Raw genomic sequence first — 25,037 nt, forward strand, 5'->3', positions numbered from 1 at the left:
ATATTGTGCACGAGCGATAACCTACTCTTCAGTTATGACTCCCCCTTTTGCCACATCTTCCGTGATGGAAGGCAATAATGACTTAATAAACCATTCAGCTAAAAGCTGATCAGGAACATACGTTTTTACCATTCTATGACGACGTCGCCACTCATGTATATGATCAAATATGTGAGTGGCCATTGTTTGTTTGAAATTGGTAAGAAGTTCCGTTCCCGTTCCGTACCTTATCGGTAACTGAAAATGGGTTAAAAAGGTTGTGGCTAGGGTACTGAAGTTGTCAAATGAAGCTTTGGGCAATTCGATATACCATTTTGCTGCCGGACCAGTTAACGTCCTCTAAAAAAGGTGAAGCCTAATCGAATCATCGTTTAGGGTGTTTGATGAACACCACAGATGGAAGGTCATCACATGATTCGACGGATCTTCACCCGGATTTCCATTAAATTTAGTAATATCTGATGGAAGTTTATGCGGAATCGCTGGCCACCAAGGGGCGTAAGTGATTGGATCGTTTGTTAACCGATTTAAATCAGGTAACTCTAAAGTCACCACGAAGGGTAACTATTGATTCAGGTTAGGTGAAGCATACCCAGGATAACATGGGATCGCCTGAGCAGTTGGTCTTTGCATACCAGCATAATGCATTTGATGCTAGTAACTTTGGTAGGGTTGGTGGGCATGACCATTGTAGAATGGTTGATTTTGACCGTTTTGAATATACGGCTACCCACTATTTGCAAATATTTGTTGCTCAGAACCTTGGTATACTTGTTGGAACTACGGTTGTTGGTATTGCACTAGCCATGGTTGTGAAGCCATGTGCTGTTGCCCAATACTAACTGTTTGACCAAGATGAGGGGTAGTTGTACCCATTTGAACTTGTGTCATTTCACCAGTCGGTGATTGTGGTTGGGTTGCAAGGTCAAGAGGCTGTCGCATTACAACCTGAGAAACCTGAGGTTGGCATACAATAGGCAGCGCTTGAACTTGTGGCACCGTCACAATAGCTGGCGTAGTTGGTATACTTGACATAGGTAAACATTGTTGCATCGAATATACAACTCTTGGTTGTTGAGGTAGTATTGGTACCCAATTGCTTGATGTAATTCTAGCATAACCCAAATTTTTTTTGTGAACTCCCGTATGGTTGTCCTCCCAGAGGGGACAATGAAAGGGTATACTGCCCCCCATACGGCGGTAATTAGGTACTTAAGGGAATGGTTTTCCCTTGAGGACCGGACTGCCCAAATTGACCTCCAAATGGATCAATTTGTTGAGACTCAACATAAGAGTTTCCGGATATTATTCAGATGAACAAACAGGAACAAACCATACCGTCGAAATAGCCCCTGAGTGGGCTCCTTCTAGCGATTGAGAGCTAGTTGGGATAGATGGTATACCAGCGAACATTGTTGGAGTGATAGCAGGAAGTTCTGTCGTCGCTGTGTCAGATGACACAGTCCTAGATGTTGACGGTTGTTCAGACATTTCTAGTCTATCCAAAAGATTACCTAGCGATTCTACAGGAGCTTCCGCTGGTGGTAGACTAATTTCTGATGAAGAAGGATACAGAGTGATCCCGACTCCAAATTGCGATGGAGTACTAGATGGAGGATCCTCCACAATCTCTTCTATAGCAATCAGACTAGGTGGAAGAGGTAGACCGTCAGGTCCGTAGAATATTTCTGGTGCCGAAGAAGGTATAGAATCTGCACCAACAGATGTTTGGGGAACAACACTCTCCGAACCAGTTGTAGATGGAACTGGTTCAGTGATACAAGTGTTTACCCTCAGACTAGGATCAGTACTACTGTCCTTCGGTGGCTGCTGAACTTCTTCTGTAAAGGCAGGGATACCAAAAATGTTTGGAGTAACCGGAGTCTCTGATGTTGTTGGAACACTTGTTCTAACTTTACTAGGAGATTTAGAACTGGCTAAACGAGTTCGCTTTGTTCGTACTAGTTTCGATTCAGGAGAAAAAGATGGTTGACTCGTAAGCCTCCGCGAATGATGGGGTTTCAATTGACTTTCTTCCACGATTGCGGATTACTCGATCAACTAAAAGATCAAGGGGAAGTATGTTTCCGAATTAGATGAATTTTAGACGCTTTGACACAACTTGTTTTTTCAATTTTTAAGAGTCGAGAAAAAACAAAAGATGACTCTAGTCGCCTTCGATTCTTAATGAGCCTGAAGTGACAAGTGATCAAATGGACCTTTTCCGTTAAGGAGTCTGAAAAGGAACGAAAGGGACTGCTCTGGAAATCTAGGTAGAGGGATTACCAAACCAATCGCAAAACTGCAAAATACTTTTTATGGTACGGCAGTCAATCTTCCCGAATGCTGTGTTCAGTGCATTGCGATTGATAGGGTGGCAGACATGGCTTCTTATGGATAAAGGATTAAGCCTATTGTGGTCTCCCAAAATATACTCGACGGTACGTGGGAGCACAAGTCCGTACTGGCACTTATCGTCTCAAAGTGGAGGAATCACCCAACCATCAGTGAGAACAACAGTTACTAGGCTTTATGACGCCGGAATACGTCTCTAGCCTAGACTTCTAGATGTTGTGCGTTAGGTTCCAAAGCGTTGTTAGATTCATTGAATTTATTTTATAGTTGATCTTGCTTAAGAAATTTGCCTTTCAGGTTCATCGCATGGTGTAGATGTACAATTCCTAAAATGCAATCTAAGATGATAAACAGTCTTTTATCTTCTGTGTGCAATGAAAATCCTAGCTACTAAGGAAAGAGAGACAGTTTTCTTTCACAAAGAGCAAAGAGCACACACTATATGCACTGTCCTAAATCAAACCAATCAAAGAGTCTAAATGCAAATGCACATGCATGTATTTTTTTTTGGCTTTCTTAGTATGTGAATGATAAAAAGAAAGCTAATGTGAAAATCTGAATTACTTTTCAAGCGACAATTACTAACAAGTTTCTTTTCAAAATAAAAAATGAAGAAAATCACAACACTTTACGATTTGGAAATAAATACTTGCTTTCAACACTAGAAAAACTACAAATCCAGATCAAATACAATAGTAACAGGGTAATCGATTATCAAGAGCAATTAGACTCTCTTCTATGACTGAAAACGACACTTGTGACACTTTCAAATCGAGAAACAACAGTACAACTACATTACTTTTTGCAAAGGAGAACTGAAAATGACTCAACAAATACACAAAAACATTTACAGTTCTTTGCACAATGGAGGCGGAATAACAGCAAGGAAAAGGGGTTTCAAACAGAGGTATACTGATTACAGGCAGTAAAACTCATGAATAGAACTGAAAAGAATGAATCACAGAAACCAAAACTGACGAACAATGCCTAGTCTGATCAGCGCACCTGTAATACAGTGAACTTGAAATGCAACGCACCTACTACACTCGGGAAGTGCGCTGAATTTCAGATTCACAGAGTAGAGCCTGCGCTGGGCCAGAGACGAGAATTTGCTTGGGTGCCGGGTCACAGTTTGCAGTTCACTTCAGGGGTTTTGGCCGAGCAAATGGTAATCAGTAAATCAAATATCAGGGGTAGATCTAAGGAGGTTACTGGAGCTACCACAGGGGAAATTAGAGAGTTTGTAAATCAGTTGTTTAATTCATAAACAAATCCCAGAGATTGACTGAAGCGGCATTTATCTACTTGCATAGCAAATGCAGTTCGAAAGCTAGCTGGCTCGACTTCAGGCTCCATCTGTAAGTTTATAAAATAAACAACAAGGAAGATAAACAAACAACCTAGTTGCTCCCCAGTGGAGTCGCCATTTTGTTACAAGGAAAAGTGTCTACACAGAACTGCTTATCCCACTAAGGTGTGCTAGCTACCTTAGAACCAAACAAAGTAAAGCTACTTTTGTTTTTCCTTTATGAAATATAGATGAGAGAAGAACAAAGGAGACCAACCTCTGTCTTGCGCTTATCTCCTAGTTTGATTCCTCTCTCTCCTGATAGTCCTTCGCTACTTGCTTCCTTGTACGCCCAGCTTCACAGAGTACCTGTAGGATCAGAGTAGCATAACACTATACAAGAACATGGATCTATAATCATAAACAATCTAGGATCAGATGTAAATTGACCATACAAATGCATAAAACATAAATGACACAAGAGTATGGAGGAAAGCTTGAATATCTTTTATTGATAATCAAGAAAGAGCCAAGGGAGTTACAACCAGTTGTTCTGACCTAGCATCATCCTCTCAGCAAGTAAGCCCTTCTTCACCTCATAAAAAGCTTAGATCACCCAACACTATGATGTTGTCTCAAGAAACCAACAGCAATTCCTTACAAGATGAAAAATTCCCACCTCTGGATCTCTGGGATGAGGGATCCATATATAGATATCTGTAAGGGAGATGAGTCAGCTTGTGATTTGATTAGTGTCTTCCCTCTGATAGTTCTTGCTTCCACTTGGAGATTGATGATCTCTTACTCATCATGTCATATTTATGTGGGTTGTATTCTTATGTTTGTCACTGATAGGATACAAGAGGATTATGGATGGGTTTTACAAATTGTTCCCTGTTGCAACGAGTTTCAGTAACAGTCTTATGTATTTCTACTTTATTTTGCAGCATATCAATTTCCCTAGGGATTCTCAAATTTCAAAGAAACAAGTTTTCAATGAAGACTTGAGTTTGATTTTCTGGTTATTTTGTGTCCTTTATTACATCCAAAATTTCAATGAAGTTTTGAGTTTGATTTTCTGGTTATTTTGCTATTTATTACGTCAGCATACTTGAGATGGCTTTTTGATCTTGAATGTTTTTTTTTTCAAATCATTCGAGTCTTCATTTGGTCTTCTGCAGCCTTTTCAAATACTATCCCTCTTTAGTCACCAAGACTACAACATTTGAGGATAAATATTTTTATTTCAAATGTCTGTTATATAGTTTTCCTACATTGTGATAAAAAGAAACATACTGATGTAACACGTGTTGGGAGGTTGTCCCTTTTTAGCTCAAAGTTACAGTAAATGGGGATCTGCTTCTAGGATTTAAATTGGTTTTATTTACAAGAAAATTTGTTTCTTAAATTTAAATTGGTTTCACTTTTACAATATTAAGTTAAATTGGTTTCATTTTCATATTATTGTGGTATTGTTGAGACTCCGATATGCACATCCATCTTATTTACCACTGTTGTCAATAATGGCCATGTTACACTGTAATTTTTTTAAAGCCCTATTTGACAATTATGTTGTTCTGTTTTCAGATGGAATCAAGCCCTTATTCAAGAGCTAAGAACCCCTGCTCATGACTCACAGGATCTGAGTTTTCCAACACAATATGCACGGTCCTTCAAGGTTCAGTGTGTGGCATTCCTTTGGAAGCAACATTGGTCATATTGGAGGAATCCACACTATAATGTTGTGCGATTTTTATTCACTACAGTCATTGCCCTACTGTTTGGGACCATCTTTTGGGACCTTGGAACAAAGAGGCTGGACACTCTCTTGACAAGCATAGCAGACTTATTTGCAAGACTGGTCCCACCTCACTTTGACATTTTATTTTCTCTATCATTGATTAGTTTATTGTTTATTATATATTTGAGTCAACAGAGTGACTTAGCATATTGAGAAATCAAAGCATTATATGGGTAATATATCAAAGCATTATATGGTATTTGCATTCACATTTTTTATTTGATCGCGTGAGCTTAGATTTGTAATACAAAAAAATTAATTTATCCATGGTCAATTTGGTCAACTGATTCAAACATTTCAATTTTTGGCTCTTCTGCAGATTCACATTCTTCCAAATGATAGCCTTTTCATTTGAAGACCTTGTTTGACTCTCTTTCTCTGGAAGAGCGAGCAGGTTAGCAGGGAAATTTTGGTTTCAAAGAAAGGCAATTTCTTGTACTGAACAGGTTGTTTAGGAGTGTTCATCAATATGTAAGGGTAAGGTATGAATGGGGAGGTTACAATACAATATGCCACATTGAGGAATTTGTCAAAGTGAAATGCAATTAGGTCGTTCCTTCAATAGACAACGAAGTGAGAAACTTGAATGAACTACATAACTTCTCTGTAACACATTCTCTCAGACGACTGAGTGAGAGACATTAGAAAACCTTTGTGCTGATCTTGAATTAGGCTCAAAAGCACTGTTTTTGGTTTTTCTTGAAAGAAAAGATGAAAAGATTGAACTATAAAGATTGCAATCTATAAAAGTATATAACCTATTCACATCCAAATCTTTGAAAGTATATGATAAAAACAGGCCCTCTTCTTTCATAGATTTAATAATTTTTTCATTCATGTTTACTTGTTAGAGAGGAGAGGTAATCTAACCTCTGAAGAAAATTTTACACCTGGTAGAGAATTCAGTGGCACTCATGTCTCGACACAATAGAAGAAAGGAATGATCGTTCATAAATTAATATGGCTAATAGTTATTAGGTTTATCTTGTTCTTCTTCTTTAACTATTTTATATGGTGGGTATTTTCCAGTGATAAAGAAACATGCAATGTTTTAGGATCATGGTTTACAGTTGGAAAGTGAGAGGGTTGGGGAGGCTATTGATCTTTGAAATTCTCCTCTGGCCGAAATGTTATTGTATTCTTGGTCTGTAACATTCTGTACAAATAGATTGAAATGAGGAAAAATGGATAATTTCTTAAGCATTTATTTTTATTCTATATTTCTAGAGTTTGGAGATTGATTTAGAAGGTTGTCGAGGTTATTATTTGGTGCTTGGTGTATCATAAACTACACTAGTAATCTACCACATGAAGCCCTCATGAAAATGATTTGCAACGTGAAAATGACCAGTGTATGGTCCTATATGTTGTGGGTCTATGAAATAGAAGAACTTCTGAGCATGAAATGTAACTCTATCCTCTACATCTCCTAGTTGTGTCTGTGCTTTAGATTATGTCTAATAAACGTCGACTCCATCCTATCTCAAAGCTACAATTTAAATTTATATTAAATCTAGCATTTCTCTGGAGCTTCAGTAATCCGAGGGTGATGGGCAATTGTTTTGATATTCTTTCCATATTTGTGTTATATTCATGTCATATTTATGTGGGTTGTATTTTTTTGTTTGTCACTGATAGGATACAAGAGGATTATGGATGGGTTTTACAAATTGTTCCCTGTTGCAATGAGTTTCAGTAAAAGTCTTATGTACTTCTACTTTATTTTGCAGCATATCAGTTTCCCTAGGGATTCTCAAATTTCAAAGAAACAAGTTTTCAATGAAGACTTGAGTTTGATTTTCTGGTTATTTTGTTGTTTATTACGTCAGCATACTTGAGATGGCTTTTTGATCTTGAATGTTTCTTTTTTTTTCAAATCATTCGAGTCTTGATTTGGTCTTCTGCAGCCTATTCAAATACTAGCCCTCTTTAGTCACCAAGACTACAATGTTTGAGGATAAAGATTTTTATTTCAAATGTCTATTATATATAGTTTGCCTACATTGTGAGAAAAAAAAACATACCGATGTAACACGTGTTGGGAGGTTGTCCCTTTTTAGCTCAAAGTTACAGTAAATGGGGATCTGCTTCTAGGATTTAAATTGGTTTTATTTACAGGAAAATTTGTTTCTTAAATTTAAATTGGTTTCACATTTACAGTATTAAGTTAAATTGGTTTTATTTTCATATTATTGTGGTATTGTTGAGACTCCGATATGCACATCCATCTTATTTACCACTATTGTCAATAGTGGCCATGTTAATAGAGCAGAATTTGACTATGAATTCCATGATTACAGTATTGGAAACATTTGTACGATTTGAGATCAATTTAATAGTTTGTTTGGAGCCTTGTTTATTAGCCATATATGCCTTTTATTTTTGGCTTAAGCTGAAATACATTTACAGTGAAAATGGGATGAACATAGTTTACTTACCTCCAGATAGGTAGTTTACCCCTCTTCATTTTTGGGTATGATGCTTGTTTATTTACCTAAGTCATTTCGCTTCTTTGAATTTCATAGTTTACTTACCTCCAGATAGGTAGTTTACCCCTCTTCATTTTTGGGTATGATGCTTGTTTATTTACCTGAGTCATTTCACTTCTTTGAAATTCATAGTTTACTTACCTCTAGATAGGTAGTTTACCCCTCTTCATTTTTGGGTATGATGCTTGTTTATTTACCTGAGTCATTTCACTAATTTGAATTTCAAAAGGACCGCAATCGTAGTTGCAATGCTGATCTGTTCAAGAAATGATTTGTCTTTGTATAGTTCCATCTTCTCCAATGTCTGTATGGCATCCCTTTTAGGTAGGAGTGGAGACTGGATTACTGGATCATTTTATCCATGGAGTAACGGGTAGTAGTGGTTGGTGGATCTTAATGTTTTATGGTCCTATCAAATAAGACCAACCTGGCATAACATGCCACCGATATGTGTATCTATAAATCGTTCAATTGAATTGGTAATCTGCGAGTAGTTTGACATACCTAGGTTCTCTTCAATGGAATATCTAGAAATAATGTTTAGTTTCATAACAGGAAATGAAAAGTGAAGGGTTGAGTCAAGATAGGCTACAACTCCTTTCCAATGTAAGTGGATCCTTTAGACCAGGGGTACTTAGAGCCTTGATGTGAGTTAGTGGTGCTGGAAAAACTACCCTAATGCATGTCTTAGCACTTTCACAGATTCAAATTCTTGCAAATGATAGCATTTTCATTTGAAGACCTTGTTTGACTCTCTTTCTCTCGAAGAGAGAGCAAGTTAGGAGGGAAACGTTGGTTTCAAAGAAAGGCAATTTCCTGTAGTGAACAGGTTGGTTAGGATCGTTCATCAATATTGCTTCCCCGTTGTGGAAGGTCACGTTAGGGTAAGGTAAGGGTAAGGTATATCCCATAATGAAAATATATGTTCTTATATGTTCTTATATCCTTCCATGTCTTGGTGTCAACCCATACCTTGCCTTACCTTTAAGGAGGATATTTTGGAACTTGAATCTGAAAGGAAATCAAGGACACCAGTTGAAATCACAAAGTAAATTCAAGAACTTCGTTTAACTACATCAAGATGCTTGCAAATGATGAAATCATCGGCAGTGATCAATTTGCAAGGGAAAGGAATGTGACCCCAAATTACAACACACAAACATGGAGAGTAGAAACAAAGATTCCTGAGCAATCATATGAAGCTATAAACATGAAAGGTGATGCAAACAAGAGAGAAAGGGCATGCCGTAAGTGGGTTATTTCGAAGTTTGAATCACAAATACAACCAAGGAAGATTCCTGAACAATGAAATGAAGCTATAAACATGAACGGTGATGCAATCAAGAGAAAAAGGGCACGTCATAAGAGGGCTACTTCTAAGCTTGAATCTCAAATACAAGTAAGAAAGTCTGCTGAAGCAGAAAACACAAGTTTGGAGATGACATCGAATAAATTAATGGCCATTCTAGGAATTATTTACGAGTAGGAATTAATGACAATACAATCTATGTTGCCAAATGCTTCTTCTGAAGCCTCTCTAGAAAATTTTGAACCTGAATTTGGAAGTCATGCGATGGTGGTAGGTAAAATGCCAAAGGTAGATTCAAGGACAATATTTAGATGCAGTTCAGACATTCTTTATGTGGGGGAGTTAACGGTCACATTGCCAAACATTTCCACTGTAGCCTCTGCAGAAAACTTTAAGGTGGATATTTTGGAACCTAAACATGGATGTCAAGAAAGGATGGTAGGTGAAATGGAAAAGGTGGATTTAGGGACTTCATTTAAATGCTTGAAGATGATTGCATATGAAAAAATCAATAGAAGTGGGGAATCTCCAAGGGAAATGAATGACATGTTCCATCCCAACAGACAAACATGGAGAGTAGAAACAAAATTTGTTGAACAATTATATGAAGCATTAAACTTAGGGGAACTTGCAATTAAACCTAGGGGAACTTGCAATTATGGTATTTGCATTCACATTTTTTATTCCATCATTTGAGCTTAGATGTGTACTACAAAAAAACAATTTACCCATTGTCAATTTGGTCAATTGATGCAAACATTTCGATTTCTGGCACTTCTACAGATTCAGATTCTTCCAAATGATAGCCTTTTAATTTGAAGACCTTGCTTGACTCTCTTTCTCTGGAAGAGGGCAGTTAGCAGGGAAATTTTGGTTTCAAAGAAAGGCAATTTCCTGTACTGAACTTGTTGGTTAGGAGTGTTCATCATTATGGTGTAAGGGTAAGGTATCAATGGGGAGGTTATGATACAATATGCTGCATTGAGGAATTTGTCAAAGTGAAATGCAATTAGGTCATTCCTTTAATATGTACTCAATGCTTTGGCCCAATTTTTTTTTGAAGCAAATCGAGTGCTCAAGGTTCAATTTATCATTCTTACATCCTTCTTCCACATACATTCTTCCACTTTTACACTCACTCCCTAAATCTCCATTCACCATATTCATAAATTACCATCTACGTTTTATCCATACCAACACTTCTAGCTATCATCCATTTCCTTCCAAGCCATATTCTTAACTGCTACAATATCCTACAGAAGGATGCATCTACAGCTCTTCCGAATGAGAATTCCGGTTAGATCTATAGAAGTGTCCACTTCCAGTATCGTACAGGAAACTTAGGGGGTTTATCTAACAAATTTTGTTCTAATTATAAATGTCTACTAGAATTTTATGAAGAGACTATATTTGATGGATTAGTTAATGTTTCTCGCAAATTTCAAGTGTGTAACCCTCGGTGATTTTTTTTGTCAAAGTGGCTTTGTTTTTATGAGACTATTCTTTTAGGAACTCTGATTGCTAGTTAAGAGGACATGTATTGGGTGAAGAATTTTGATTACAATGTTTCTTTAGTATTGATAGATTTGGTTAAGAATTTTGATAAATTTGAATAACGTTTTGATAAGATTAAATAAAGTTTTTTTTTAACAATTCTAGGATATAATATACTTAATTGGAGAAAATTTTAGGGTGATCTTATTTACTTTAATGATAGATTTTATTGAATCTACATTATAAGATTTAAGATTTCAATAAAGTTTATAATAATGATTAGTGTTTTGTTCAACGATGTTTCTACTCATTTGGAAGTTAATGACAAGTTATTGATAATGTTTACCTTCAAAGTTCAATCAAACAATGTTGTCTTATTATTTTAGTGTTTTGTTTCATATGTTGGAGCTCCACATTATGTCACAAGAGATATATTTTTAGGGCCCAAAGTTTATTCTTACCTAATGAACTATTTTATTTAAAATTGTGTTGTTTTGTTCCAATTTTTTGGGTCTCAACCTTTCTCGAGAAAGGATCTTGGATACTTGTTAGATTGGAAAGATCACTAGATGGGGTGAACAAATATCTATTTCTTGGGTCAAATGTCGAGGACCTAAGTCATGGTCACTTTGTAGATGATCCCACTTCCTCACAAGAAAAAGAAGACTTCCTCACAAGAAAAAGGACACTGAGTGTTTAAAAAATGTGATGAAATTCCTAGATATCTTTCATATATCCCTAGGGTCTGAAGATTCCATGGACCAAAACTATGTCATATAAAGAACGCTAATGAGATTCTAAATTAATTAATGTAAGTTGGTTGTAGATTCAATTTAGGTATATCTTTAACTTGCTAGGTATCCCTTTCTTTTTAGGCCCCAACGAAAGAGTTGTGGCAAGTTCTATTTCAATGAAAGGAAAAAAATGTGACAAAATAGATTATGAAGCATATGTTCTCGGTAGTTAGACATCAAATTTATATGAATGTCCTAGCTTCCACACATGTTTATTATTCCCTATGCTAGTGTTCCAAGGCCTTGATTTATAGTATATTGGAAAATATTATGAGATATTTTAAAATCTTAAGCCCAATGCATGCCTTGTCATATAACAATTACATTGCCCAAGATAATCAACCTCAGATAAATTTTGTATCTTTTGGGTGAATTATGTTAGGGCATGTAGAACTTGTCATTCATAGCTTCTCTTGAAATCTTCTACACACAACCTTAAATAAGTAAGCTCGAAATATCGTATATGTCAGTGTAATATGATCACATAATGTGCCACCATTGGCATACCACCTAACAACACTGCATTATGAAAATTGTTAGCAACACTATACTCAATGCAACCCCTATTACAAATCTTATAAATTTGTTTTGAAGCCAGCTCATAAATTACTGTGAATTGCATAGCCATTATGTTGCTTCATGTCATCTTATAAAATTTTAATATTCTATCAAAGAGGATATATTGAAATTCTAGGAAGATGCTATATTTGGTGGCATTTTGACTAGAGGTTTTAATAAATATATTCCCAAGCCATATGATGGATTACAAATTTCAAGTGTGTAACCCTCAGTAAATATTTTTTGTCAAAGTGGCTTTGGTTTTATGAGATTATTCTTTTAGGAACTCTGATTCCTAGTTAAGAGGAAATGTATTAGGTGAAGAATTTTGATTACAATGTTGCTTTAGTATTAATAGATTTTGTCAAAAATTTTGATAGATTTTGAATAACGTTTTGATAAGATTAAATAAAGTTGTTTTTTAGTAATGCTAGGATACAATATACTTAATTGGAGAAAGTTTTAGGGTGATCATATTTACTTGGATAGACTTTATTGAATCTAAAATATAAGATTTGAAGAAATTTTATAAGAATGATTAGTGTTTTGTTCAAAGATGTTTTGTTGGGTCCCTATAATACTAGTGATTACCCTATTACTATTGTAGTTATACCCCTTATTTATATTGTTGTGCCCCTATTACCTCCATATTGTTATTTATGTGCCCCATAGAATCCCTCTATTGTTATTTTTGTGGCTTTATATTATTATTTTTAGGTCGACTGGATCATATTGTGACTCCTTAGACTCCTATATATAGAAAGGAGGTTTTGTCATTTGAATCATCCAATAATTGTTCATTTATGTAATGTAAAGGAGGTTGCCCCCTCGAAGAGGCTGAATTCTAAGGCGTTGATCTATCTTTTCTATCTTTTCTTGAGCTGGTTTCATAACATTTGGTTTCAAAGCTTTGGATTCTAGGGTTTTGCTGCTCCAAAAAGGTCATCGTGGCATTTTCGCTATAACTTTTTTCTGTGACGTTTCAGAAGTTGAAAAAAAACCCATTTGAGAAGAAATCGTGTTGAACCTTGGGTCCAAGTTTTAGAGCTTTTTGCACGATATTTGCGGAGATATGATCTGAGGAAGTTGGTCTTTTTGCAGACTCCTGAATTACATTCAAAACAGGTGACCTGGGGAAAATCGTCATAACTTTCTCTCTGGGAATCAGATTGAAATTTCATAAGAAGGTACAGAAAGAGGACGGACTGTAGTTTCTTGTATATCTTTTTCAGAACCAAAGATCGAAAATTGTACATGTGGAACTTCATACAAGTTCGCTCTTCTGGAAAAGTCTATAATCAGGTCATCTTGGGAGATTGTGCATAACTCTTTCTCGGAGAATCCAATTTGGATCAGACTGGTGGCATTGAAAATAGAACACAAAGAGCTACTACAAGTCATAAATTCAAAACTAGATGATTGGAAAGTACAGAGATACATCAGAGGCAATATCGAGCTCCTACAAAGTGAAAAAACATGTGTAGATTTTTTTAAATTTTTGCTTAAGCTTGGTTTGAAAATTTATTTTGAAGGAATTCAAAGGGCATAGTAGAGAATTATTATCGGTAACTGATGCCTCGAGGGAAGAAAATGCAAACACCTAGTAAGGAACCTGAAAGCTCTAGCATGGTTCATGAAGAAGAGGAAGAAATGCTACATGATATATCAAAATTACAAGAACAAGTGCAACAAATGGCACGCTCACAAAAGTTAACAGAAGCTAATATAAATGGTGTGGAAGCTAAGATGAATGGCATGGAAGCTAAGATGGACAATTTGAAGATAGATTTGAACAAAAATTTGAAGACAGGCATGGCAGATTTGAAGACAGATTTGACAAATTTTCTACAAGAAATACCTACTAATGGTGAAAAGGTAGTAAAGGAAACTCATGATGAGAACAAAAGAAATGTTAATCATGATTCCATAGACGCTAATGTTGGATTTAAGAATCACCATATTCCAAAAATCGATATGAGGAAGTTTTATGGCAAGGATCCTGCCACATGGATATTATAGATGGAGCAATTCTTCGATCTCAATAATGTGCAAAACGCACAAATGGTACGTATGGCAACTGTATATTTGGAACCAAATCAGTTTGTATGGTATCAATGGCTTTGTTCTCGTAAACAATTTATCACTTGGGCAATTTTTACGGAAGAATTGATAGCACATTATGAGGATACAAAAAGCAACACTTTTTTTAGCCAATTGATAAGTCTCAAACAAAAGGGTTCAATAATGGAGCACATTGAGGAGTTCCAAAAATTGAACATAAGGGTAAAAGATATTCCAGAGGAACATAGGATTGATGTGTTCATAGGGTCTTTAAAGGATAATATCCAACATGATGTTCGCCTTTGGGAACCTGATTCATTAGAGAAGGCATTCAGGTTAGCAAGAAAAATGGAAAACAAAATTATGGCAACTAGGAAGCATACCACTCACAACTATAAAGACGGAAGTGTTGTTGCCCCTAGTCTTCCACAACCTACAAGGTTGACACCACAACAATTGGAAGAAAAAAGAGCAAAAGGGCTTTGTTATAGTTGTGATAGCAAATACACAAAAGGTCATAAGTGTGCTGAGAAGAAATTATTCTACATAGATTGTGAAGAGGAAGAAGAAAAGGAGCAAGAAAGGTCAAAAGAAGAGGATATACTCCAGGAACAAAGCCTAGATGAAGAACAAATAAATCCGACCATATCTTGTAATGCATTGGTGGGAATTACCACTCCTCAAACCATCAAGATATAAGGACAAATCAAGAAGAAAAAGGTAATAGTGTTGATTGATTCAGGAAACACCCACAATTTTATTCATTGTAGGGTAGCAAAAGAATTGAATTGCTTCCTATATCTAGCACCAGAGTGTTAAGTGATGATTGCAAATGGAGGAACAATAAATTGCTCTGGAAAGTGCCATAATATCAAGCTATCCATGGGAGAATATGTATTGACTAGCCCAATGCTTTCCATTCCAATGGGAGGTGCTGATGTTGTACTAGGAGTCCAATGGCTACAATCCTTGGGTACAATAGATTTTAATTTTCAAGAACTTTTCATCAAATTTTATACGGAAGGAAAGGAAGTTGAATTAAGGGGTATTGCAGGGAAACCAGGAAAGATAATCAGCTCTAATGGCATGACAAAGCTTCTAAAAAAGGAGCAAAGAGGTGTAATTGCACAATTATGTTCGCTAGATGTTTCCACATTGGAATCATCTATTTCTTCAGATCTCCAAAATGTCCTGGACAGTCATTCCAAGGTATTTGAGACTCCCAAAGGTCTCCAACCTATGTGTGATCATGATCATGCTACTCATCTGATTCCAGGAAGTGTTCCTCCAAACATCAGGCCGTACAGATATCCCTATGTCCAAAAAAGTGAAATTGAACGTATGGTTGCAGAAATGCTAGAGGCTGGTATAATTCAACCGAGTCAAAGTTCTTTCTCAGCTCCAGTAGTATTGGTGCACAAGAAGGATGGATCATGGCGCATGTGTCTGGATTATAGGGAGCTCAACAAGCTCACTATTAAAGAGAAGCTCCCCATTCCTGTGATTGATGAATTACTGGATGAATTGCATGGATCAATTTACTTCACCAAGTTGGATCTTCGTTCGGGATATCATCAAATCAGAATGAAGATTGAAGACATTCCAAAAACGACATTTAGAACTCATGAGGGTCATTATGAATTTTTGGTCATGCCTTTTGGCCTTACCAATGCACCTTCAACATTTCAAGGTTTGATGAATTCAATTTTCAAACCATTCCTTAGAAAATTTGTGTTAGTATTTTTTGATGATATACTAATCTACAGCAAGTCTTGGAAGGATCATGTTGAACATGTTGACAGGCTGCTACAACTATTGGAGGAGAAACAATTATATGCAAAAAGATCCAAATGTTTCTTTGGAGTCCAGGAGGTGGAATATTTGGGTCATATTGTATCTCATGAAGGAGTTAAGGTAGATCCTAGCAAAATTAAAGCCATTAAGGAATGTAAAATCCCCACATCCATAAAGCATCTGCGAGGATTTCTTGGGCTGACAGGGTATTATCGCAAGTTTGTTAAGAATTATGGGAGAATAGCAGCACCTCTAACAACATTATTGAAGAAAGATTCATTTTCATGGACTCCGGAAGCAACAAAGGCCTTTGAACATCTTAAAGAGGCAATGTGCCAAGCACCGGTCTTAGCTACACCGGACTTCACAAAAACCTTTATTGTGGAATGTGATGCTTCAGGAAATGGAATTGGTGATGTTCTAATGCAAGATGAAAGACCCATTGCTTTTGAAAGTCGTCCAATCAAGGGAAAGTTTTTAAGCAAAGCTATTTATGAGAAGGAAATGTTGGCAATACTCCATGCACTTAAGAAATAGTGACCCTACCTAATGGGAAGACACTCCAAGGTAAAAACGGATCATGATAGCCTTAAATACTTTTTATAACAAAGATTATTCTTTGAAGAGCAACAAAAGTGGGTCACAAAGATGTTGGGTTATGACTTTGAAATCATCTACAAAAAAGGGAAGCAAAATGTGGTGGCAGATGCACTCTCATGAAAGGATGAGGATGTGGAAGCATTGTTGTGTGCCATTTCTATTATCCAACCAGATTGGATAAACGAAGCAAGGGAGGAATGAAAGAATGACGAAGAAGTTTGGGCACTTATTTGAAAGCTACAACAAGATTCCAGTACTTCTGATACATTTAGCTGGAAAAATGATTTGTTATGGTACAAAGATCGCTTATACCTCTATAAGAATTCCCAGCTAAAACAAAAGATTCTTATGGAATTGCACACTTCTCCCTTAGGAGGGCACTCAGAATTTTTAAAAACTTACCATAGGGTTAAGAAGGAATTTTTTTGGGATGGCCTGAAATCAAATATTCAAAAGTTTGTGGCGGAATGTTTGGTTTGCCAACAAAATAAAGTTGAAACAATTAATACATCGGGTCTATTACAACCTTTATCCATTCCAAGCCAATGTTGGGAGGAGGTTTCAATGGATTTGATCATAGGTTTACCCAAGTCTGAGGGAAAGAGTGTCATCATGGTGGTAGTTGATAGACTTACCAAATATGCACACTTTTGTGCATTATCACATCCATTTAAATCCAGTATCGTTTCTACTGCATTTATGGAAACAGTTCAAAAGCTACATGGAAGCCCAAAGATTATTGTAAGTGACAGAGATCCCATTTTCACTGGAAATTTTTGGACAAAATTATTTTCTTGTCTTGGTACTCAGTTAGCTCATAGCTCATCTTATCATCCTCAATCTGATGGGCAAACTGAGATAGTAAACAAATGTTTGGAAGGATATCTTCGTTGCTTTGTATCTGATAAATAGACACAATGGGTCAAATGGTTGCCTCTGGTTGAATGGTGGTATAACACTTCCTTCCATATAGCAACAAAAATGACCCCATTTATGGCACTTTATGGGTATCAACCACCATCCATCACATCATATTTAAGATAAAATTCTAAGGTTTAGGCAGTGGAACATCACATCAAACATCAACAACAAGTCCTCCAACTCTTAAAGGATAACCTCGTGTCGGCACAAAATAGAATGAAACAACAGACAGATCAACATCGCAGTGAAAGAAGTTTCGATGTAGGTGATTGGGTATTCCTATAGCTACAACCATATAAGCAAATGTCCCTAAAGCAAGCTAAGAAGGATAATAAATTATCACCAAAGTATTATGGTCCGTACAAGGTGTTGCAAAAGATTGGAACTATGGCATACAAATTGGAGCTTCCTGCAGCTTCTCGATTGCACCCAGTTTTCCATGTTTCATGTTTAAAGAGGGTTATAGGCGACAAGCTCCCAATTCAAACAATATTGCCTAGCTTCCACACATGTTTATTATTCCCTATGCTAGTGTTCCAAGGCCTTGATTTATAGTATATTGGAAAATATTATGAGATATTTTAAAATCTTAAGCCCAATGCATGCCTTGTCATATAACAATCACATTGCCCAAGATAATCAACCTCAGATAAATTTTGTATCTTTTGGGTGAATTATGTTAGGGCATGTAAACTTGTCATTCATAGCTTCTCTTGAAATCTTCTACACACAACCTTAAATAAGTAAGCTCGAAATATCGTCTATGTCAGTGTAATATGATCACATGATGTGTCACCATTGGCATACCACCTAACAACACTGCATTATGCAAATTGTTAGCAACACTATACTCAATGCAACCCCTATTACAAATCTTATAAATTTGTTCTGAAGCCAGCTCATAAATTACTGTGAATTGCATAGCCATTATGTTGCTTCATCTCATCTTATAAAATTTTAATATTCTATCAAAGAGGATATATTGAAATTCTAGGAAGATGTTATATTTGGTGGCGTTTTGACTAGAGGTTTTAATAAATATATTCCCAAGCCATATGATGGATTACAAATTTCAAGTGTGTAACCCTTAGTAATTATTTTTTGTCAAAGTGGATTTGTTTTTATGAGATTATTCTTTTAGGAAATCTGATTCCTAGTTAAGAGGAAATGTATTAGGTGAAGAATTTTGATTACAATGTTTCTTTAGTATTAATAGATTTCGTCAAGAATTTTGATAGATTTTGAATAACGTTTTGATAAGATTAAATAAAGTTGTTTTTTAGCAATGCTGGGATACAATATACTTAATTGGAGAAAGTTTTAGGGTGATCATATTTACTTGGATAGACTTTATTGAATCTAAAATATAAGATTTGAAGAAATTTTATAAGAATGATTAGTGTTTTGTTCAAAGATGTTTCTACTCATTTGGAAAGTTAATGACAAGTTCTTGATAATGTTTATCTTCAGAGTTCGATCAAACAATGATGTCTTGTTATTTTAGTGTTTTGTTTGACGAACCAATTGTGCCACTTATCATTCACTTCTTAAATGATATTTTCATGAACAAGGATCATGATGCCAATATCATCATGGTCAAATAAAAATTAGAATGGGGATTTCACAATTGTGAGGAACTAATTGTGCCACTTATCATTGACTTCCTAAATTATATTCTCACGAAAAAAATTATGATGCAAATATCATTATGGTCAAACAACAATTAGAATGGAGAATTTAAAAAGTAGGGAGAAATTTTCAAGATTTATATGCCATCATCACATGGTAAAAGCAATACAATTTTTACCCCAACCAATGTACACTACTTTCTACAAAGTGAAATATATTGGTTTTCCACTAACATTTATTAAATCAAATTTATGAAATGCGTTTGAGTCACTATGGAAAGAGAATGATGGGCACCTAGTTGAGGCTTTGGAAATGATTGAGTTAGATAAAATAAGATGGTCCAAAGAGCCAACAAATAATACCATTCTTTTATAGTTTGGACATTTTACACGAGTGAAGTAAGGATAACAAGCAACAACTAACTAAATTAGCAACATCATATAACAAATGATGAGGGAGTTCATTAATGTTCCCCTTACTACTAAAGTCTTTCTATTAAGTTTTCCTCATAAAATTAGACCAATTTCTAATGAAAAAAAACTATTATCCATTGCATTGTGAATTAAGGTGATATGAGATTACTTTGTTATAAAATATTTGATTTAAATCATTTACTTATAAAGTTTCCAAAATCTTAATGAAGAGCATTTTCATAAATCCTTCACTTTGACCCTCAAACATAACATATGATTGAAAAGAAACACCAATAAAGAAACAAAATTGCATAAAATTTTGACTTCTTTCTTCTATGCTACTGTTTCTTATGCCATTGCCTTACGGTGTTTCCTTTGCAACATGTGGTGCAAATGCTAGTCTCATAGGGCGTTTCAAATTGGGATCATACTAGAGCATCTGCAAGCGAATGCATCGGAATTGTCATTTCTCGCCACATGGTAGGTTGATATCTTAACTTTTTTATGAAATCCTCCTTTTATATGCTTTTTTTCCTTACAATTTCGCAGTGGTAGCTAATTTTTTAGGTCGAGAGAAGTGCCACAACTCCTTTAGGTGAAAACCCCTTTTTCTAATATATATATATATATATAAAGAAAGGATAATAACTTTCACAATCAACGGTATTCCTTGAGAGAAATTTCCAGGTTCCGGTTGCCACAGGCTTTCCTATTTTTTTTTTTGGTGTTTTCTACAGGTAACTTCTTACCTTTGGAACCTAATTATTTTCAATTTAGCTCCGTGACAACAAAAATGACGCTCATGCATTACCTCTCCAAGTTGGAATTTTTGTGTTTGCTACTTCTATGCTACATAAGGTTGCACGCGATAGCTTCGCTGTCTAGATTCGGGGTTACTTTACTCATTTGTATGGGCTTCTTAAATGAGAATCCACATGTTAGTTTACTAGTGGCTCTCTTGGTTATGAGTAAATATAGACTAACAGATCTGGTCAGATTCTTTAATCATTTTCCAAAGCCCATACATATATATATTGGAACGTCATCCATGTTTTCCCTTGTATAGTTATAATTTTTATTTTTTTTTAATTACCTAGGGGTTCAGAGTCGAACCTCGGTATAACTTGTAAATCAAGGGATGGTATTTTAATGGATAACTTCATTGTGTGATATCATAAGCTTTGCATATTTTAAAAATCTATTTGTATTGTGTATATTTTTTTATTTATCTATCTTACAAGAAATTGTTTATTATGCATATGGTATTGGAATTATTAGGTATAGACAGGTGTACTTCCCTATTCTGAATGTGGTTAAATTAGGGCATATAAATTTGATCAAGACTTTTTTGGTTCCTTTCTGGGTATTGGAGTGTACTATTGTGGTCACCAACAACCCCCCTCTTTGTTTGATATTAGCATTAGCACCAAGCAAAGGGGGACCCTTAACAAAAAATCCAAAAAATATTTTTATTAAAATTTTTGTATTTTTACTCCCTAAAGCTATATCGCATCACGAAGAGAGAGTGAAGCATTTCCTATGCGCGTAAATAAGCTGCGAAGAAGCGACGCGAAATTCATCGCATCGCATATATTGAAAGCGCTCTTAAATGAAAAATCTTAAGGAATCGCCGACGACCGATATGTGACGTCGCATATCGCAACATCGCATAAGCAGCACACAGTGATTGAATGAAAAACGCAATCTGCGATCTTGCGATCTGCGATCTGCGATCTTACAATCTGTGATCTTGCGATCTGCGATGAATGAGACTATCAATTCCTGCGATGACACTTCTTGACATCGCAATCCTCGATACTGCGATGCGAATCGCAGAAACCACTCATCGCAAGATTTCCTCGACATAGTCTGTAAACCCAAAATTGAGCGCGCACCTTAAGGGAAATTAATGATTGTACGCCTGAGTATCCAAGAATGATTGTGTTGCGTTTTTCGAAGAGTCAAGTCATTATGAGTGTCATGATTATGCATTCATTAGAACTTAAAGCTTTCATGTCAATCTTTTCATCATTTTTTTTTTCCTTTGCGTAAACTATAAGGTAGCAACTAATATAAATCAATATGCAGGAAACATCTAAGGAAAGGGGAAAGTGCCAATACTCGGAGAACAGAGAGGAGATTCCTTCGCAAATGGATGCCGCATGCAGCAGGACCGCGGATTCCAGAGTATCACTCAACAGACACTGATGAAAATAGACTATCCAAGACTCAGAGTCAAAGGTGCACAAAGGCGGCATGTTTACAAAAGATCCTGAAGCTCAGACTGGGTAAAGCAAAAAGAAAAACGCTAAGGAAGGAAGACGCTTCAGAAAAGCCTGGAACAAAGAACGGAAGCAATCTGAAATACAGAAAACTGTTCAGGCAACGAAATCCCTAACTCATTGAGTCATTCGCACGGCCGGAAACTGAAATAGCAATAGCACAATCAGTTTGAAAGAAATCTAGGTTATACTAAATATATACACAGCGAATACACCCAGCCAGAGGAAGATCTTCGAAAATATCTTCTAGTTTGTCAGAAAGAGGTGCCAGCTCTTGTTATTTCTACTTTTATCGCTCCAACAAAAGGAAAAGACAACCAGCCGACTCTTTCCAGGCGAACGTTGCATTGCTTACAGCACTAAGGAGCAGATACAGAAACGGTTAGAAATTAGATTCAATTTTTAGAAATAAATTTGTTTTAGTAAAAGGGCGGTCATTTGAAGCCGTTTCCTAAATTTGTGTAATTAAGATTAATTAGTTAGTAGTATTTAACCCTTCTCATGGCATTTGGAGAAGGGTCCAGAAATTTGTCAAAAACTTGTTCTCGGAACATGCACTTATGCACCCTTAGAGGAGGTTTTGATAAATGGATGGATCGAGATTTATTTATGTTTGCATTTTAATGTCTGCTACTGATGTTGCACTTCTGTACTCTTAGTAGATGTTAGAACAAGTAGAGATAAATCGTTATTGCTTGGAGTTTGTGAGTGAAATCAGTCATAAATGGTACTTTTATCTCTTGACCAATTTCTGCTTATATTCTTAGAGCGATATGCAGTTTTAGTTGTTTATATGTTAATGTATGAATGTGTGGGTTACCATTTGTCACTTCTGTACGGTGGAGTCATTTATTTGTGCTTGACATATGAATAACGTATTATGCGATATGCTGTTCACAACTGTTTTGCCTAACTTTTTATGCAGAATGGTTTATCTTAATTGATTTATATTCTTATGATAGCTGAATGATCTTTATTACCAGTTATTGTTCAAAATATTTTTAGATCGCATAATAGAAGAAATATACCCCGGGTTAGCATAGATTAGATGTGTTGTTTTCATTAGATTACAATAGCATAGAGTCAGTTTAGAAGTTAGAATTAAATTAGCTTAAAATACTTCTAGATCAGCATCATCAAACTCTACACACACACACACCCCTTACATTGGGAAACTGGTCCCATTATCCCCAGTCGGACCCGCTATATCAAACGGACAAGGAGCTGCCAACCAAGTTCCGGACTAGGTGGGTATCCCCCTTGTTGTTGACCCGATTTCCGGGCCCTCAACATATTTGGCGCTAGAAGGAGGGCACAGACTATGAATGGCACCTAAATCAAAATCTAAATACCATTCTGAGAGTAAATCACCCTCATCAACTCCCCCGACTTCTCCAGTACGATTAAACTTGGAGTTTGAAGTCGCTCGAGTATCCACCACTGTTACATACACTAATATTTCAGGCCAACTTATCATTGAACCCCTTGAAATTCAAACTCTGATTCATAAACTCCAGGGATTCTCTATTTTTAATCAGAGGTCTGATAAATCTCAAAGCAGCGTGACTTCGCAGTACAATCCTGTTCATCCCCTGACCAGATTGAAAAGTGAAAAGTTTGGCATCCAGCCAACTGAACTTCCTCTCCCCACCAGGAAAAGAGCAAGGAAAACACCACAAGAGTCTGACAGTGAGACTCTTTCATCTACTTCGTCCATTTCAAATCCCTCACCGCGAAGTCAGCCACCCACATCTTCATTCCAAATCACTCATCCATCTTCCACAGTCCCTCCTCTTCAATCATCAAAGATCATAATACCTTCATCTTCTCAGCATCAGGGATCATCCCCTGCACTTTCATTCACTAGCAACTCAACGATGGCCCAGTCTCCATGGAACAATCCTGGGGCAGTTTTAATGCCTCCACCCCTGAGTCCAATACCAGCCCATCCTGAGAAATGGCTACCCAAATTCAATCTAGAAACAGGCATGCTAGCTAAAGAGCATATTAACAATTTCATGCTTTCTGTTAATCTCAATGGAGTTACCAACGAGGATGCTGTCGTCTGGCTTTTTCCCTATACAATGCAAGGAATAGCCGGGTCATGGTACTTTTCGTTACCTTCCGGGTCTATCACAAGTTGGGACATTTTTCAAAGTCAATTCCTTACCAAGTTCGGTGATGACAGATCAACAGCGACATTGATCAATGACCTATCCAATCTTAAAGCTGAGGCTAGAGAACCAATTAAAGATTTCAATTTACGGTTCAATAAGATCCTCAAAAAAATTCCTGCTGCTTCTCAACCCAGCGAGGAAGTAAGATGTGAATGGTATATCACGGCCTTACCATCAAACTTGGCTATCTTCGTAGATAGGGAAAACAAGACGACCTTAGTTGAAAACTTGACAGAGGCGTTAGTAGTAGAAAAGCACGTAGTAGCCCTAGAAAAGAGATCTGCAATAGAGGAACGCAAATCTAAGAAAATCTCTTTCAAAGAAGACACCAAGAAGAAACAAACGAAAGATCCTTTCGATTTGAAAGGATTACAAAAAGTGTTAAAGGCCATGTCCAATGAGATGATTGACATAAGAAAACAAGTAGTAGAAACTTCTTCAAAAAGGCCCTACAGAGCTTTTAAAAGAAATCCTCCCATGGATGTGAAACCACCCAATGCTGTCTCAAACGTCGAATCTGAAGAAGAAGAAGAAGAAGAGAATACCACTAAAGGGCAGACCGATGATGAAGAAGTTGTGGAACTACAAGGAATGTGGGATTTCATCCTCCCACGAGAAGAAGATCAAGAAGCACTTCTGGTTAGTACATGAAGCAAAAATCAACTTGATCCTCCCCAAACTACCCCTAAACAGAAGGGCGCAAGCCCTGCAACAAAAGATAAGGTCGCAACAAAGAAAACAACCGCTAGAGCGACCCAATTTAGCCTAGTATAATCAGATCAAGCACCTCCATCAAGAACACTGATAGTGTTGGATGAAATGGAGTATAACATTATCGATGACATGAAAAAGACTAGGGCTAATATCACTCTTTACGAGTTGAGAAAATTGAAACATCAACATAAAATAATGATGAAATAATTACATGCCGTGCCTACCACATCTTTACCTACAGCTGTAGCTTCCCACAACATGGGAACACTTCCAACCAACACGATCAATAAGATTGATCCAAATGACATCGCCTTAATTGGAGGAAGATCAAGATCTCATACTCCTCCTTTTCTTCTCA

Source organism: Pinus tabuliformis, chromosome 4_1 (genome assembly GCF_031772625.1).
Source record: "Pinus tabuliformis cultivar Carrire ecotype Pingquan chromosome 4_1, CPIR1, whole genome shotgun sequence".
Lineage (NCBI taxonomy): Eukaryota > Viridiplantae > Streptophyta > Pinopsida > Pinales > Pinaceae > Pinus > Pinus tabuliformis.